At 38.7% G+C, this 17,203-nt stretch overlaps 1 protein-coding gene across 1 annotated transcript in view; it reads right to left on the bottom strand.

Moving 5' to 3' along the window:
* Positions 1–3,061: 3,061 nt before the first annotated feature.
* The window catches only part of LOC105248060, a 37,350-nt gene continuing 23,208 nt past the window's right edge, over positions 3,062–17,203 (bottom strand). The window contains exon 4 of the mRNA XM_025414696.1: positions 3,062–3,501. The gene's annotated coding sequence lies outside the window, so the exon portion shown is untranslated. The remainder of the gene's footprint in view (positions 3,502–17,203) is intronic.

Genomic DNA, 17,203 nt, shown 5'->3' with positions numbered 1-17,203 from the left:
ACCATTAGATCTGCCGGCTCGAATTTCAGTTATGCCGCTGCGAACCGAACGATTTAGCGGGTCCACACTGTTCCGCTCGTGAGAGGTCCCAAACTTTACGCTTATTGTCCAAAAACGCGCGAACGGAGCGACAAATTAAACATAATTAACGCCAGTACACAGATGTATTATTATACATGAGACGTAATGTGCTCCCAGGTTAATGCGAAATTGAAATAATTAAGAAATGATCTTTGCCAAGATGGAAAAATATCTCATTAAAATTAAATTATTTGAGGTACAGAGTTGTATTAATCTTTCATGTTTAGCCGACAAGTAAGTTCGAGTAACATCAACATTGCAAAATTAAAATTATTCAACGTAAATTATTTTTTTTTATCAAGTCTTGTATAAAAATGCCCACTGTATAAAACATTTGAAATCGAAATATCCTCTCATTTTTATCGGTCCTAAGAGTGAAAAAAAAAACATAATAATTATATGTCAATTAAATACATATAAGCATTTTCGAAATAGTATTGACCGCATTTTTTCCGAAATAAAAAACCCCGTCGAATATTATTTACCCGCTGAACTCTGAAATTTTATATTGAATCGGCTACATTGTTTATGGGGGGTGACAAAGTATCGCGGTTCACTGCCACGTAACGCACTAACGATAGAGCCAAGTGTTTTCTAAACTGTTTCCCCGCCGCGGTGGGTTTCTCGCGGTGCGAGCCAGCGCGGATAAGCGCGTGGCAAGAGAGGTTTACGATTTTACTTTATTGCCTCGGCGATGCATTGTCAAAATGTATTACAGTCGCGCCTGTATGGAGCGCGCGGTTTAATATCCTGTCTGCATTTAATCGCACCGGTATTAGAGTAGCGACTACGGGTGGTCCTATTAACCGCCGCGCCGCTACCGCGCCGGTGCGGCGGGTTTACTTCACCTTTCGCGGATATATCCGGCCCGTATTTGTGCGTTATTAGTTCGCCGTTACGTCACTCACGCTTTTTCCACCCTCCCCCTCCGAAAACGTTGATTAACGCGCACAATACCCGGGCCGGTAATTAGATGTCGATGCGAACGCGCCGAGCCGAGCCGGGCCGAGCCGGGCCTGGGCTAATTGGACCCTTGGGTCCGCGGATCCCGGGATCTTCCTGCCTCCGCAAATTTCGGGGAACGATTATATTAATACCGATTAATGCCGCTGGCTGGTGACTGCTTTCGGCCAGGGTGAAACCTTGGCGAGATTAAAATTGAGGGTTCTTATCTAGAATTCATGAATGAACTTCCTGAAGTAAAGATTTATTTCAAAAGTATTATATGACTCATTAGCAATTTTTTGTAGCTATGTTGAATTCCTTACTCGATATCCTCTCGTTCGAACTTGAAGAGAAGACTGTTGCCGGCTTCGGATATATTTCTGAGCGAATTTTGCACACTCTGGCCCGTCTCTCTTGACTTAACTATAATTTGCACGCCGTAAATGCGTACATACATTGCGCTCCGGTGGCACCGCATAGGACACGCGAACGATGAGAACTTAAACGTCGCAGATGTGCAACTATGTCTTGGTCATAAAACGCCGCCGGCAGTTAAATCTGTATTTCTAGAACGGGCAAACTTATCTTTGTAACGTCTGCATCTGCTTATTCCTCCGTCGATGCACACATTGCATTCCTAATCGTCCAAAAGTTTTGTACCAAGAGTCTTTAATAGAGAAATTTCTCTATCAAATCATGTTATACTTCATGTTATACTTCAATAACTGACGAAAAATTTACTATTTAACATTTTGTTCTTATTATCTAATTATCGCTTTATAATAAAAATCATGCCTGCATTTTATGGTTTTAATTTTATGTCTCCAATAAAAACAACGTTAATAAGTATACATAATAAAATATATAGGGTGTTTCTTAATAAGTGCGAAAAATTTTAGGAGACGATTCTTTGTCGAAAATTAAGGGAGGTTTTCATATAAACATTAAAAAGTTCTAACAAAAAATTGAATAGGGATTGCTAGTTTCATCCCGTTATAACAATATAAGAGGCTGAAAAAAATATTAATAAATAACCTTTTTAATAGTAGAAAATATCCACTTCCTAATTTCATTTCTTTAACTTGTTCCAAATTTGAGAAAAAAATAAAAACCTAATTTTTGGAGGAGTGTAACTCCACAGGAAGGAATGTAGGAGTATATGTTTAACAATCCTTCTTAATTTTCAACAAAAAATCATCTTCTAAAATTTTTCACACTTATTAAGAAACATCCATATATACCTTAATAAATTTTCACCTAGAGATGAAATATTTTTAAATCTGGCGTCGCGCATTCGTCATAGGAAGAGATTCGACGAGGGAGTATCGTTTGCACTCTGATTCGTTGCATCGTTTAATTTAATTTGGTGTTATCTTGCAAAATGTAGATAGGGTGCCATAGAGAGGGTGCGGGTGCAGAAAGCTCCTTTAACAGGCCATGATCGTATGCCGGGGACATTTTCCCGCGCCGTTATTGTATCCGATAAGTCGGGAGATAATCGCGCAGGCTGTGAGCGTCGTGATGTCCCTCGACGCGAGCTCGACGTTCGATTCTTCTCCGGCCGTGTGCGCGACAAGATCGGCATTATTATCGCGATTTGATCGATGAGCGAGGGGTGTTCGTTAAAATGTCCCCTCGCTTTCCGGTGCTATTTCGCGCGTGGGCGTTATCCTTGTACTTGCAGTTTGCGCCGAGTAAATCGAGAGAATAAACACTGATTTATGCGCGTTCGTAAATTTCAAGTTAAAAATTGATAATAGATAATAGATAAAAATGAATAATAAAGAGAGAGAGATAATATAATAATAGAAAGAGAGTATGTTGTCGTCTTTTCGATCCACATTTAAGCTACAAAATCATATCATAATCAGATAAATATTTTTAAATATCGATCTAAGCTATCTCTGTGCACTATCAATTCGCGAATCGTAAGTTTTCGGTAAAGTGGAGAAAAAAAGAGATGCCGAACAGGCTTTGTTGGTATCGGCCATGTTGCACAATCCCCGACGTCCACCTTCGCTGTCTGTTCTCGGCCGAGGACACTCATTCGCCAGGACTAAACCTGGTACCGGACTTCACCAAGACTGCTGCATATGTATTATGTGCGATTGTGTTCCAAGAAACTTCTGTCCGACATAGCGAGAGCGAGAACTCTGTTTGCCCTCCTTCCCCGATCTTGCTGTCTTTCTTTCGCCGTCTTACTACTCCGGTCGCATCCTCCCTCTTCCTCTTCAAGGAACTCTACCAGAGTCACTTTGCACCTGGCCTCTGTTTCTCGAGTCGTTGGCAGCTACTCGCGACGCTTCGAGCGAACTCGAAACGATACCGTCTCCCCCTCTTTCTCTCCCCTTCTTCAGCTCTATCTTGTCCAGACCTCCCTCTTTCTATTCGATACCCCTTCAAGAGAGGAAAAGAATGATCGAGATGCCGCGTGTCGATCGTCCATCTAGTTTAATGGCATTGCTGTTCTTCGATCTGCGAGTGAAAAAAATTTGCATGAGAATTCTTATAGAATGAATTACTTCTGATTCCTTTTTCGGATATTTGCCCCTTTAAATAATAGATTGCAAATGAAGGATAAACGAGATATTCTTTCATAGAATGAATAGAAAAAAATAATGTTTATAAAAAAATCATACACGCAAAATTAGCGTGATTATTTACACAATACCATAGATTTTAATAATTTCTACGATTTCTTTCAAACAAATATATAATAAGTAAATTCGAATATGCATTATTATATAAACAAATTTCCTCAACATAATAAATATTTAATTTATTTCACGAGAATATGTCGTTTGGCGTGCAAACAATATCGATTATTTTAATTGCTAATCGAAACCAATCGTATTTTTTCGATTCGAATGACCACATGAAATTCCAAGTGATTAAATAAGTCGACTCCATTCCGAATTGCATATAAATTGTTATAATATTTCTAACGTCAGTAAATGCGGCGCGTCCTTCTCACGATTAGCGTGCATAAATGTCAATGTCTGCCCCGAAGTCCCAGCATTGACCTTCAGCCCACGGTTAAGTATTCCAATTATTTTCATTATGTCCGGATTCTAATTGATTCAGTAATCGCGTGACAATCGCCGGAAATACATTCAATTGTTCGCATCGCACGTATCACGATTGACGTAAAAGAGACCGTCACGTATCGAATCGGTAACTAACTAGCTAATCTTAAAATCGCTGATCATTCATAGTCGTCATCAAAGTTCCACGTACTTGAACTCGATATAAAAAATGATTTGCACAATGTGATTGTGCTAGAAGTAATGCAAATTGCAATCGAGAAATCATGCACTATATTAGAAATTAAATATTTTAGCGACATTAAATCTTAATTGTGAAAATGATTCACAAGCAAATTTCTTGAATTTTGATATATCCATTATATCATAGCATTTTTTAAAGCCTCTAAACTTTCATAATTAATTCATATATTTGTAAACAAATTATACTTGAGAAAGAATATGCATATAACATATATAAAAAAATCTCAATCATGCTTTGAGAGAATACTTTTTAAAATAATTTTTTATTTACGTCTCTTTTTCAAGTGCTCTTTAAAAAGAATTTGGCTGAAATCGGTGACAGAGTTTCACCCGTGAAAGACTCGACATAAATTTTCTGCGCCGTATCCTCCATGAAAAGTAAAATCGATCCTCTTCAAATCGAGGGCAAAACGATGGCAAAATACTGAATGAACTATCCCGGAGTCCCATGAAATTCTGGACAAAGCGATACCGACATCTTCATCCCGGAATGATTTTCCAGAACCTTTCACGCGCGCGCGTTGCACTCGTCTCCCACTCACAATGGCGGTCCTCGAGCTACTTCATTGTCGCGGCTTACATTAATGAACTCTTTATCGAAAGTGACTCCGATGAAATTCATTCAATCCTTGAAACCGACAGTATGATTATACGTATTTTCGCATGACGCAGCGGATATAGACTTTTCACGAAAGAGTACTTCGCCATTTCGAAGATCAAATGAAATTCTTTGAGGTTGCGAATCGGGTAATGGTCGGCAAATGGATTTTTGCATCAATGATTTCATAAAGAATAATATTATTTGGCAATAATCGCATTTATGATATAATTTATCAGGATTTTCCGGAGATTTTGGATTTGTGTTCAAAGAATCACAAATTACTTAAGCGTTTGATTTAAGAAATGATATTAATGGTAAGTAAGTCTGTAAAAAGTGTGTGAATCAACTTCGGCTTTTCTTTGAGAAGTTTTAGGGATAGAGACACGTCGGCAGAGTGCGGGTGTAAGACGTTTCGAATTCTCGACAAAACTCGAATAAGTTACAGCTGAGCGAGCAGGACGTGGTGGCCGCGCGCGCGCGCACTCGGCCGTCTATAAACCTCCGACATAATGCGCCCCGAACGAGATTATTTCGCAATTTATCACCGAGGTCGCTGAATGCGCGGGGTGGTCTATTAGGTATCGGCGGGGGTGGCTGGCAAGATGGCGGCCAGTGCCGGCGAACAATTGTATCCCGGGCCCGATGACAAATGAAGCGGCAGCCGTCTGCGCCTATGACTTACGGCGCGGTTTCTTTGTCGAGGCTTCAGCAATATCACGAATCCTCCTCCTCAGGTGTTTTACTCGCTAGGAAAGTCTGCGTGAGCAACCCCCTCTACGTCTTCTTCGTCTGATGTCGTTGCTCGCTGGACCGAATTTGCGATTGCGATCGTGATATCGCGGCTATAAAAAGTGGAGGATTTATAGAGGTTTCGCTCCGAGTTTATCAAATTATCCTCCAGTTATCATTTCTATGGTGAATTTAGGACCAATTTCCTTCCAATGGCAATGTGATTTGTTATGATAACAGAAAGAATCGGGATAAATGAAGCAAAAAATATTTCTTCTAAATTTCATATAATAAGTTGTATTATTAACAAGATATATATCTTCTATTCTATTATTTTATTTTTTTCTATGACTTTTCATTAACTTCACTGATTCACTGATTACATTCATCACTGATCACACTAATTTTACTATTTATTCCTCTTTCTCTTTTATCTGTTAAATATTATTATTGTGTGGCATCACATTTTCATTGCGATTCTTTTTATTTGTCTAAATAATTATATTAAATAACTACACATTATATATGTATATGTAATATATATGAGATAATGATCTCATTTGCACACATATCATACGTAATGAATACGAATGCCATTAATCGTTAAATAGTCATTAATTTTATGAATCAAGCGCGACTTGGGTCACAAATACACACATATATATTAAATCATTTTAATTTTAATATCAGTTATAATGAATTGACATCATTGCATGACATTTAGAATCATTTGACGCACGTGTTGTGTCGAGTGATAAGCGTATTGATTTGCAGAAAATGCAGAAATTGTCTAACGAAGCTATCGCGCTCGTCTATCTATTGTGCTGTTGTCAAAGTGTCTCTCGAATAATTTGGGGTAAAAATATGAGTAACAGTCTTGGTAATGGTCTCGTATAAAGGTCTTTACAGTTATAGGATCGTAAATTTCAAGCGGCGGTTCGTGCAACGGAGTCGTAAAAAGCCTATTATCTAAGGAGCTCGCTTGGCGTCCGGTTCGATAAATCTAATATAATTATTTCGCTCGCGTCGCGCTCCTTTTATTATCAGATCAGACTAATTCTTTCTCTGATACACATGTATAATTTTAAAACTTTTTAAATGCTCCCTCTCTCTTTCTCTCTGCTAGGATAACGGAAAAATTGATTATATTAACTATGCTGACATTGTCAATCTGATATAGTTATTGGTTTACATATATAGACAAAAATTTACCATTTTATTATTAAAATTAATAACTTATATTACTGAAAGGAATAATAATATTATTGTAGAATAAATTTGTATTGTTCTTAAATATAAATAATTTTTATCATTCGCATCATTGAAACATATATAAAAATAATGTATAAGACATTAAGAATTATTTTCTTGAAGTAAAATGACATAAAAAAACTCCTTTTCCTTTTTATTATTTAAGAATAGAATAAAGAGAAGAAGAAATTTTCTCATGTCCTTTTAATGTTTAATTTTTAATATTAAATTAATGTTTAATTCTTCTTGATTAAACCAAATAAATATTAAATCTCAATTCGAGAATTTCTATTTCTCTTGTCCTGAGAAGATGTAGGCGAGAAAAATATCGGGTCAAAGTCGCTGAATCGGAAATCGGAGTCTTTCGCTTGCTGAACGATTATCTTACCATTGAGCTATTCAGATCCTATATCCCGATACTTCTCATTTTCCCTTCGTATATAAATTTATTGTAAATAATAATAAAGCCTTTTATGTCGACGTGACAACAAGTTAAAAAAATTATAAGTAAGGCTCTCAATGTAGAATGCAAATTTTAAATATCACAGGCTATAGGAGCGGATGGTCATGTGTCAATTTTACACAAAATTATTCTATAATAATATATTATTTCTTTCGATAATATAAATTATTAATTTTAATAATAAAATGCTAAGTTTTCATAAAAGAAAATTACAGTTTCCTTACATTGTGGCAGATATTACATCCTGCAATTTATCTCCTGGAGAAATTCTGTAAGAATTAACGAGATCTCGTCGTAAAGTTTCGCGTGCGTTTATTAATTCCATCGGCGCGAAAAAATCTGTTAGCATTGGACGAAAAAATGCAATCCCGATTCAATCTCCGTTATGGGATGTAAAAAAGGGAGAGAGAAAAAAAACAAAATACCCGAGGACGAAGGGTAGGCAGGACATGCCCGCAGGAGCGTTCGCCGGACGCGTCACGGCGATATCCGCCTCCGCGAGCGAGGGAATAAACGAAACGCGTTTTGCGGAGGAGAGACGTAGAACACGGGGAACGGGGGATGGCCTCGCGCACAGATCCCGCACGAAAATAGCACAATAGCTCATCTCCCGCCCGTTGATACGGAGCACAGTCGCGGTGCTCTGACTTATCGAGTCAGGCATATTTAATTTCCGCTCTCACAGCGACGACGCCACACGTTCGCGCACGACGTATAACGCGAACACACTGATTCTCAGTTACGCGCGTCACCCTATATAGGCGCGCGCCCGCCCTTATCTACCCTTTTCCAATAAGACTTCCTACTGCGGAATTACCCCTTTGCCAACGCGACACAATATTCGGCTTTCTATGGCGCATTATGCGCCGTCTTTTCCATTCGGTCACTTTATCACCGACCGACGCTAGTTTTCTCTTTCTCTCTTTATGATGGCCGCGCCGCCGTCGCCAATAAAACCGTCGACGAAGTTGGCCGCCCGATTTCCGGTAAAGCCGTCAATGACGGGCTCTTTCTCGCTCGCGAATAAATTTTTTTTTCAATCGCTATTTATTTTCTTTTTCTTGTCCCTCATGTGTTTTACGGCGAAAAAGCTGTCTAGTTTTACCGAGTGCGCGATTGTTCTCGGCTGAATAAAACCGATCGAAAAATACGATCCGAGCGTATACCTCATTTCCGCCAGTCGTCGCGAATTTTTCTCATTAGCTCGCGATCATTTTAAATGTCGCGACGTATGCATGTGCATTTTTTCCCTTTTTTTACTCCTCTGTTTTTTATTTTTCAGCGCGACTGTCGCGCTATAAAAATACGCGTGGCGAGTCGCTCGTGCGTGTGATCGGCCACGTGTAGCCGGGGCTCTTTGTCCAATAAACGATATCACTTTGTTCCGCTTCGTCGTGAAATCGATTCTCATTTTCAAAAGCCTCGTAAGCGAAACGTGCCCGTCGCTTCTAACACTTCACAATCGATTCCAGTGCTTTTCTCGTCGTCGGTAACGACGCAGCGTCTGGCTGATGTTTCCGTGAAGTTTATGAATTTTATTATTCTGTCATTTTATACCTTGACAGAGAATCCGATATTAATGCCGTTCTACGAGTCCTATGGAATTTATTATTTTATCGCTTCACATTTTAATACAGAAAGACGTTACAGATTGTTGAAATACTGATCAGAAAAATAAATTATTTATAAAAATATTTATCTTCTGAATAAATATATGTCAGACACCTACGACTTATTTTAAGATATCGAATGGCATTTAAAAAAAAATTATTTTACGATTCAACTTATCTTAATGCACCCTATAAGCACCGTCGATCCATATCGCCTAAGTAAACGGCAGTATCGTCTTATCAGATAACTACGAGGAATATCGCTTGGTGGCAATTCATCTCGTAGCAAGAACAAGCACAATGGAGCGACGCGATTTTTCCACGAAAAGCGCGATATCTGCAACGCGGATGTAAGTCTGCGTGCCACCCTCTTTCCCGGATCCCACCACCGATACGTCATACTTAATCACCGGTCATAAGTCCCCGGGGAAAAGGCCGAAGGGGAGAGGGAGCTCTGATGCGCCGCGCCCTCTTATGCTACCAGAGATTTCCCCTGGTAAACCACGGTAAACCATACATAATAGACAAACAGAGAACGTATGGGGTCCGTCATCGTGGCGCTTGACTTTTGGTACGTAATGCAGCGTCAGGAGGGTGCATAAATCGTCGGGAAAGATTCGTCCGAGGATGGCCCGTGCAACGTTGTAAAAATAACGACTGATCGGACAATAGTTTCGCTAGAGGTTGCCCTCTCTAAGGATCTTGTCCGCGAATCTTCCGCTGGGCGAGATTCAATTTAAGAGTGCGCGACGTTAACCACTTATTTATATTGCCGGATAGTTTCGCATCCTTCCACGATATGTGCGTGAAATATCTCGGAATGAAATATTTCAGGGTCATCGTGATTGCTTGTGGAGTGAAGAAACATTTAACCCTATTTTCATTTTATATTTTGGAAATTTAGAAATTTTTTATAATTTGTTTTTGCGATTAGCTAATTTAAAAATGTGGTAAATTATATTTTTAATTATGTTTAAAAAAACTTATATCATCGTTGATTTCCAACAAAATTCTTGAAAAGATTTCTATGCTTTTATCGCTTGTATATTGTGTTATATTGTTTATATCACAAATATATAATAAATTTATCATGATATTAATTTCTTTTTTAATTTCTGTGTAAAATTGGAGGTATGCTTACATAAGAGAAATACGTATTGAAAAGCCAATACTGATCGCGGCGACACCGACATGACGTAGCTACGGTGGTTGTTTTCTCGGAGATGTCTCGCGTTCTCGTTCTATTGTGCGACGATTTCTGAAACAGATCCTTTTTCCTTTGTCTCTGCTCCGCCGTCGGTATGAGAGATCCTTTCTCACCGTAGAACAAGTTAGTAATTAATTTTTGCGAATTACTCGGCAGTCGACGTGCTGCCACCGGTATACGTGCAACTGGAGCAATATCTTTCCTCGTCTCTTGCAACTAGTAATGGCTTTAATTTCATTTATATTGTGCAAGTAGAATTATAGAATTGCGGAAATTTAAATAATTAGCTCTCTCAAAAGTTAATATATTACAAAATTTGAAACGCGTGTTAAAAATTCATTGTCATTGAACAATGATTACGATAAGCAATTTAATTGCAGGCAAAAATATTAATAACTTGTAGTGCATGATAAAACATTTTGCAATGCAGTTACGCATTATCGATTATTAATGATGTTAATCACGAACGATCGAGGGTGAATAACAGAAGTGTAATGAATATCGTTGGTAATTAATCATTTCCCGTTTCCAAGCCACCTAAAAAAAGTAATTGATTTATCTGCGCGTCAAGATAATCGATATCCAGATGATTGAATTATTACAATCGATCGTTACAATTCCGGAGCTCTAAATTCTATTAAAACAATTGCTAACTCAAACAATTTTTATTTATTCATTTATTCATATATTTTTATTATCCTTTATAATTTTATCTAAAATACAAATCTACAATCATCTCATGCACGATTCATATCTATTTGTATAGTGATCCTTATGTATTGATACTTTTATCGATTCGCGTATCTATTTCATCTACTATTAATCACTAGTGTGTGTTTCATATATCTTTTATTTTAATAATTTTATTCAAAAATAGTATTTGAAAATGCACATAAAAGGGAGGTGCATTCGCGCGTGCGACTAGTAAAAGTGAAATAAAATAATTATGCCTTCTCGATTGAAACTCTGATTCGTGCCGTTGGCTCGTTCGCAGCCATCGCGCCGTCAATGCGCGGTGGCTCGGCACCCCCTTACCCTCCGTTTCAGCACAACTCAATTTCTCGTTTCATTCTCCAGGCACGGTCCTATCTCGTTCGCCCGCCTGAGTTCCCCCGACGGCCGCGTATAATACGCCACCTACCCAGTTATAATAATGGCACGGAGGGGTTGGCACCGCCACCGCCGCCGCCGCCGCCGGCTCGCGAATGCCAGAGCACTGGTATTGGTTGATATTTCCAACAGTTATGTAATTTCCTGGGTATTGTTGGGAGCTCCCGAGAGCTGCTACTATACCTACCTACCTACCTACCTACCACTCCTATCGTCCGCGAACGCGGATACGAGAAGGGAGGATGGTGGAGACCATCCACTACCATGCAACGTGCTGCAATACGTACTTTTCGCGCTTGTATTACTCTCTTTCTACTAGAATTCTTCGGCCGCGAATTTCGGGTTATCGTTCCAAAGAGACGTACCGAGGTGGACTTAAAAGATACAATATTATATACCTGTATCTAACGTGTTAAGCTCGAGTGAATTCGTTCAAGCTGCTGGACATTTAAACCGAAGAATGTAGCGATTATCCAATGAAATTCAAGTTATATAACATCAAGTTATGATAAAATCAAATTTATAAAATCATGATGAAATCGATAACTTATTAATTTTAATATTAAATTATATCGTGCGCATTTTTCAGAAGTAGCCTTTTTAATTCTCTCTCTCTCTTATCTTTTTATATAAAATTATTCTACAAATATTGTATAAAAACTCTCACTATAAAAAATACATATGTCGAACGAAATCTTTCTCTTTGAATTACCCGTAGTTTTATTTATAAATATTCCAATATTTCTTACCATAATCGTGAGCATCGTAAAAAAAAGCACTGTACTATATTGCGCTATAAATAACCTAATAAAAAATAATAGTACATAAATGCACATTCTAGGGTTGAAATGTACTAGATATGAAAATGCAAAAAATACTCGCGCGAGACAGCGAAATCGCGCGATAGTGTATCGTGCTATGTCGTTTCTACGGTAGCTAGGGCGGAATCTGACGACTTCTTGGCGGTAGCACTTATATACGATAAGGCCGTTATCGAGAGGAGCGTCGTGATGCTCCTACTCGGTAATTTCCTGCGTTTTATGGGCTGCTTAAGGAGCATTCGCGCACAACCCGACGCGCTATATCGAATTTGTGAGAATTAGGACGGCAATCGCAATTTCTATCTCTCGCTGTAATAATACACAAAGGAACGACACGGATATCGATCGCGCGTTTAGCCCTTCACGCCAATATGTAGAACATTGATGAACGGTTTATCAAATTGGTCCAGCGCAGGAATCATTTACGTCGAATAACATTCATAGAATTGACACGCTTAGAATATATTCAATTAAAAGAGATGGTATCTTTTTCCATATTTTTTTTTTCGCACGCTCTTTAGGCGCACGTATATAGATTAATAAAGAATAGATAAAATTTAAAGCTGCGCCAGTTGTCGAGTCGCTATTATTTTTTTTTAGTCGAGCAGCTATTTTTTTTTCTCGCTCGCCGCGTTGTTCTCGGCTTTCTCGGTTAAAGGCGCGCAAACGTCGGCTCTCCCGTTCTACTGGCTGCCGCATTAATTCGCCGTGGTAATTAAACTGCCGCGTTATTGCCGGCAGCTCGATGAAACGTGCTCCGACTGCAACACAATCCGCGGATTTTCCCGCGTATTGGCGCGGAGCTGGCTTTAGTTGTACCGGAAAAGGCCGCGTTGCGGAAAACGTACGTGTGGCCGTGCCGTCTAAGGTACCACTACTACCATCATCATTTAACCAACACCGTCACTTATCGGCAAAAGCGGCGGACTTCTGTGAATGCGGCAATGGCGCGGCGACGCGTAGTTTAATTAACAATGAGCACGTCGCCGCGACGTCAGGCTGAATCGCGGACAATGAGAAGTTGTCAGCGGCGCGAGGCTAATGCGTGGGTTGAGGGGGGAAGAAGAGGGAGGGATGGCGTTGAACGCGGTTACACGCCGCCGATAATGGTCGGGAAATGTTTTGTGCATCCAGCCTGCCGGTTTTCGGAAATTAGAAAGCAGCGATATATTTACGGCGACGCGCCAGTAATGGCAATGGGAAGAAATCGATCTTTCTCTCCCTCTCCGAGAAGTAATGCTACAGAACAGATTATCCCTTTGAATTAACTCGGGAGAGGTGTTTTTATAAGCTAACTTGTGCTACAAACTAATAAAAAGTACATATATAGTTGTATATTATTACATTGTTAGATGGTTGTAATAGACGATTGTATTCTTGTCGTTATTTGTTTTTTCCGAATATCTGTCAAAAAGCAATAAAATTTTTTGAATTAAAAAAATTATGAGAGGTAAAAAGATCGTGAATGTAACAGAATCTATAAATCGAAGTTTATCTTACAAATTTATCGAGAAAATTAGAGAAAATATTGCCAGATCTTTACACACATATTTTCGGAAAATTAATATATATGTATATAAGAAATATATATAAATATATATATAAAAATAATACATGTGAAAATTTTATTGCTTTACGTAAAATATAGCAAATTGAAAGCAATCATGATAGAGTATATAAAAAGGCATTATTTCGATTTAATAAAATAATCAAAATTAGATGACGCTAATATCTACAACTACCATAATATAGATATAAACAAAATAACATTTCGATACTTTTTTAATTGTATAGATAAACGTATAATTTTGCAGAACAGCATTTATTTCAGCACGTAATTTTATCGTTATTATTCGAATAATTTCAATGTTTGAACTTATGTCGTGTTCGAGACAGCGACTCGACTTCTGTTTCGCTGCGAGGAGTTTTCGCTCGCCATGCGGCTCTTTGCACGCCGGTGACATCGATGTCTCGAATCCGACTCGTTGGTTAATATTGACTAGCAGCGGTTACGCCTGCGCCAAAGTGGCTGTTTGCCCTGAACAACCCTCCCATTTTAACTCACACCCGTCGCAACCTCCGCGCGCCAATGTTGTAGTCGTTGCTAAGCCCACAGCTCCCGGCTTTATGAGCAGCTAATGTAATAATTGTGCGGCACGTATTGCATTTAATGAAAAAAAAAGGAAAAAGGATATTGCAATGTGGTTTCAGATATGAAAGTACGCCGGCTTACACCACATAACACCTCTCTATTCCCGCTTCCGTCAAATTAAATCTCGTTCAACTTCTATAAGACGCTTCCGTATTTTTTGAGATTTTTTTTCATGTACCTTATTACTTAGAATTTTTTAATACGATTACGAAAAAACTTTAATTATTAGTTGTAATATTATCTATTTGTTTTCCGTGTATTTTTATTTAAATTTGAGATATTTTTTTATTTGGAAATTTTTATTTTGTTTGACCTATTATTTAGGATTGTCACAGTTTGAAAATTCGAAAGATTCAAATGCGTGAACAAGATTCAATTAAAATTTGTGGCTAATTGAGCCGTAATGTTTGTCGATTTCACTGAGCCATAAATGATAATGTCTTCGACGTCGTAATTATGCGACAATGTGCCAGTATGTCGACGTGGCATTACGTTTAAACAATTCGGTTATCTCGGCGAGCTGCAAGCTCGACCAAGTCATACCGGATCTCGAGAAAGTTCAGCAATACGAGCTAACGTTGATAACTGCTTCGCAAACGGAGATGTGCATCGTCGAAGTGACATGTTTGTCTCTATTAACAATTATCACAAGTCGATTGATCAAACATTTATTAATATTATGTTTAACATTAATTAACTTGATTTATTTTATCTGTGTTTATTATAGTTCGAATAAGATTTGAGAAAAAAAAACAGTAAGAGAAAATTATATAACTAAATTATATATATATATAGTATTAAAATTATATAAAATTATATAATTAAATTTAGTAGTTGAAGATTAACGTCTATATTCTTACTTTTGTTTAGCGTCGCATTTAATATTAATTATAAATGAAAGAAATGTAATTACAAATGTAAAAAATTGATATTAGATTCGATATAATGTAGAGACAATTCAGTACATGTGAATTAATTCATCTTTTTTCAATACAGGACGCAGACTAATAATAAAAAAGTCAATGAATTCTCATCGAAATTTCCCTCTTAATCGTCGTATCGATTCGCTACCCGTGGTCTACGAGGTGACACGAGATCTACGAGCCGCCCTCTCCCTCGGCCGGGAGTATTCGCATTCAACTGTCGTCCTTTCGTAATAATTGCTACCGATTCCCGACCGCCATGCTGCATTTCCAGGTTTTTACCTCGACGAGCTTCCCCTCCCTCTTTTACCGGTCGTCTCCCCCTCTCGACCCTTCCATTCTCCATGCCCTTTTCACTCCCTCTTCTCTGAACATTTTCTCTCTCTCTTCTCTCTCTCTCTCTCTTTCTCTGCCTACCCTCCCAGCCTACCCTCCCTCCCACTCACCCTCTATCTTTCTCTGCCCTTTTTAGACCCGACAATGCTTCCTTCGCTCACGATTGCCCGTCCTCGTCTGCTTTCCCTCGTCGAGAGACGAGCACGCAGACTCTTTCGCAGGCATGTATTTACAAGTACACTGTGAATGTTCTCCTCGTTGCCTTTATCGCGGTCCTCCTCCAGCCTGAGGATTTCTTCGTCCTTTGCGCGATCCTCTTCTAGACACCACGGTCTCACCGATATGCTCTCTCTTTGTCACCCATTTCTGGACGTAAACGGAATGAGAAAGAGAGAGAAAAAGACTCGCACGTTCACGTGTCCACGGACACACGTCCGAAATCGCCGAGATGGAAGAGTCTGCTTTCCTCGTCCTACTCGCGAATACGGATAACATGGCCGCCCCAGTGGCGCAATTAGAGCAAGCCTGCGCGCGTGTACGCCGGCTACAATATCATTAAGATAGGACTTGCCCCGCTCACCTCGGGTAATCCTCGATCGTTTCTTTTTGACTTCTTTCTTCCATCCACTTCTCTCTCTCTCTCTCTTTCTCTTTCTTTTTTTTCTCACTTTCGCTCTCGAGGCTCATCTTCGACCATTTTATAGCGTTAATCACCACCGGTAAGAAGGGGAGAAGATAAGCGAAAGAGGGCGGTCACTCGGCAAAGGGAGTGAGTGCGTAATGAAGAGGAGCTAGGTCGAAGATAATTGTTTAATTGTTTAATTATGCACGAACGATTTTCCCCAAATAATTTCATACCGCGACTCGAATATGTATGTTTCAACTGATAATTCTGATTTATTTTTTCGTAATGAATTTGATACTTTCTATTTACACACATTACGAATTGTATTCGATTAGATGCCGACACTGTGTTTCGTTAACAAGTTAACCATTATTTATCAAGATTTGATCTGGCATCGTTTCTCGAAGAAGTCTTGTTACCCTCGACCGAGTCCGGGACCACAAGGACCACCCCTTCGCGAAAGTTGCAGAGACGGGCGCGGGATGCAGGGAAGAACAAGCGCATCTGCGTGCCGCTGGTATAAATCCTTATAAATTGACAAAAAGCGGCTGTATCGGCTGCCGAGATCTCTCTCGTGCTAACCCATTCTGTGGAAGCCCTTCCTTCTCGTTGCCCGAGCTAAAAGAGAAGAAATTCTTTTCGCGTTGCGCACTTCCAGATAGACACGCGCGCACACGCGAGTATATATTTTATCGGTTTATGCGTAATGAGTTAACATAAAATATATCTAGATAGTTTGCGGAGCTATATTTTCAATGCAAGATTTTTTTCTGCAATCTTTATTCAATTCAAATTTCATTTGATTCTTATCTATTATCTTTTCCATCTTTATAACTTTGCTATTAATATATATATATATATAATAATGATTGAATCCCGACAAAAATTAGAGATGAATTAGATTAATTTTAATTATTTTTTCAAAATTTAAATCGCGAGAATGTAATAAACGAAGCTACGTGAACAAAACTTTATTTATAGCTTCGTTTATAGTTAACGAATCTCGAATTTAATTAATAAATTACTCTGCAACTGAATAGATTCAGTTTATAAATAAATCTT

Source organism: Camponotus floridanus, unplaced genomic scaffold (assembly GCF_003227725.1).
Source record: "Camponotus floridanus strain SB8 unplaced genomic scaffold, Cflo_v7.5 scaffold88, whole genome shotgun sequence".
NCBI classification, from domain to species: domain Eukaryota; kingdom Metazoa; phylum Arthropoda; class Insecta; order Hymenoptera; family Formicidae; genus Camponotus; species Camponotus floridanus.
This window is presented reverse-complemented; position numbering and strand designations above follow the sequence as displayed.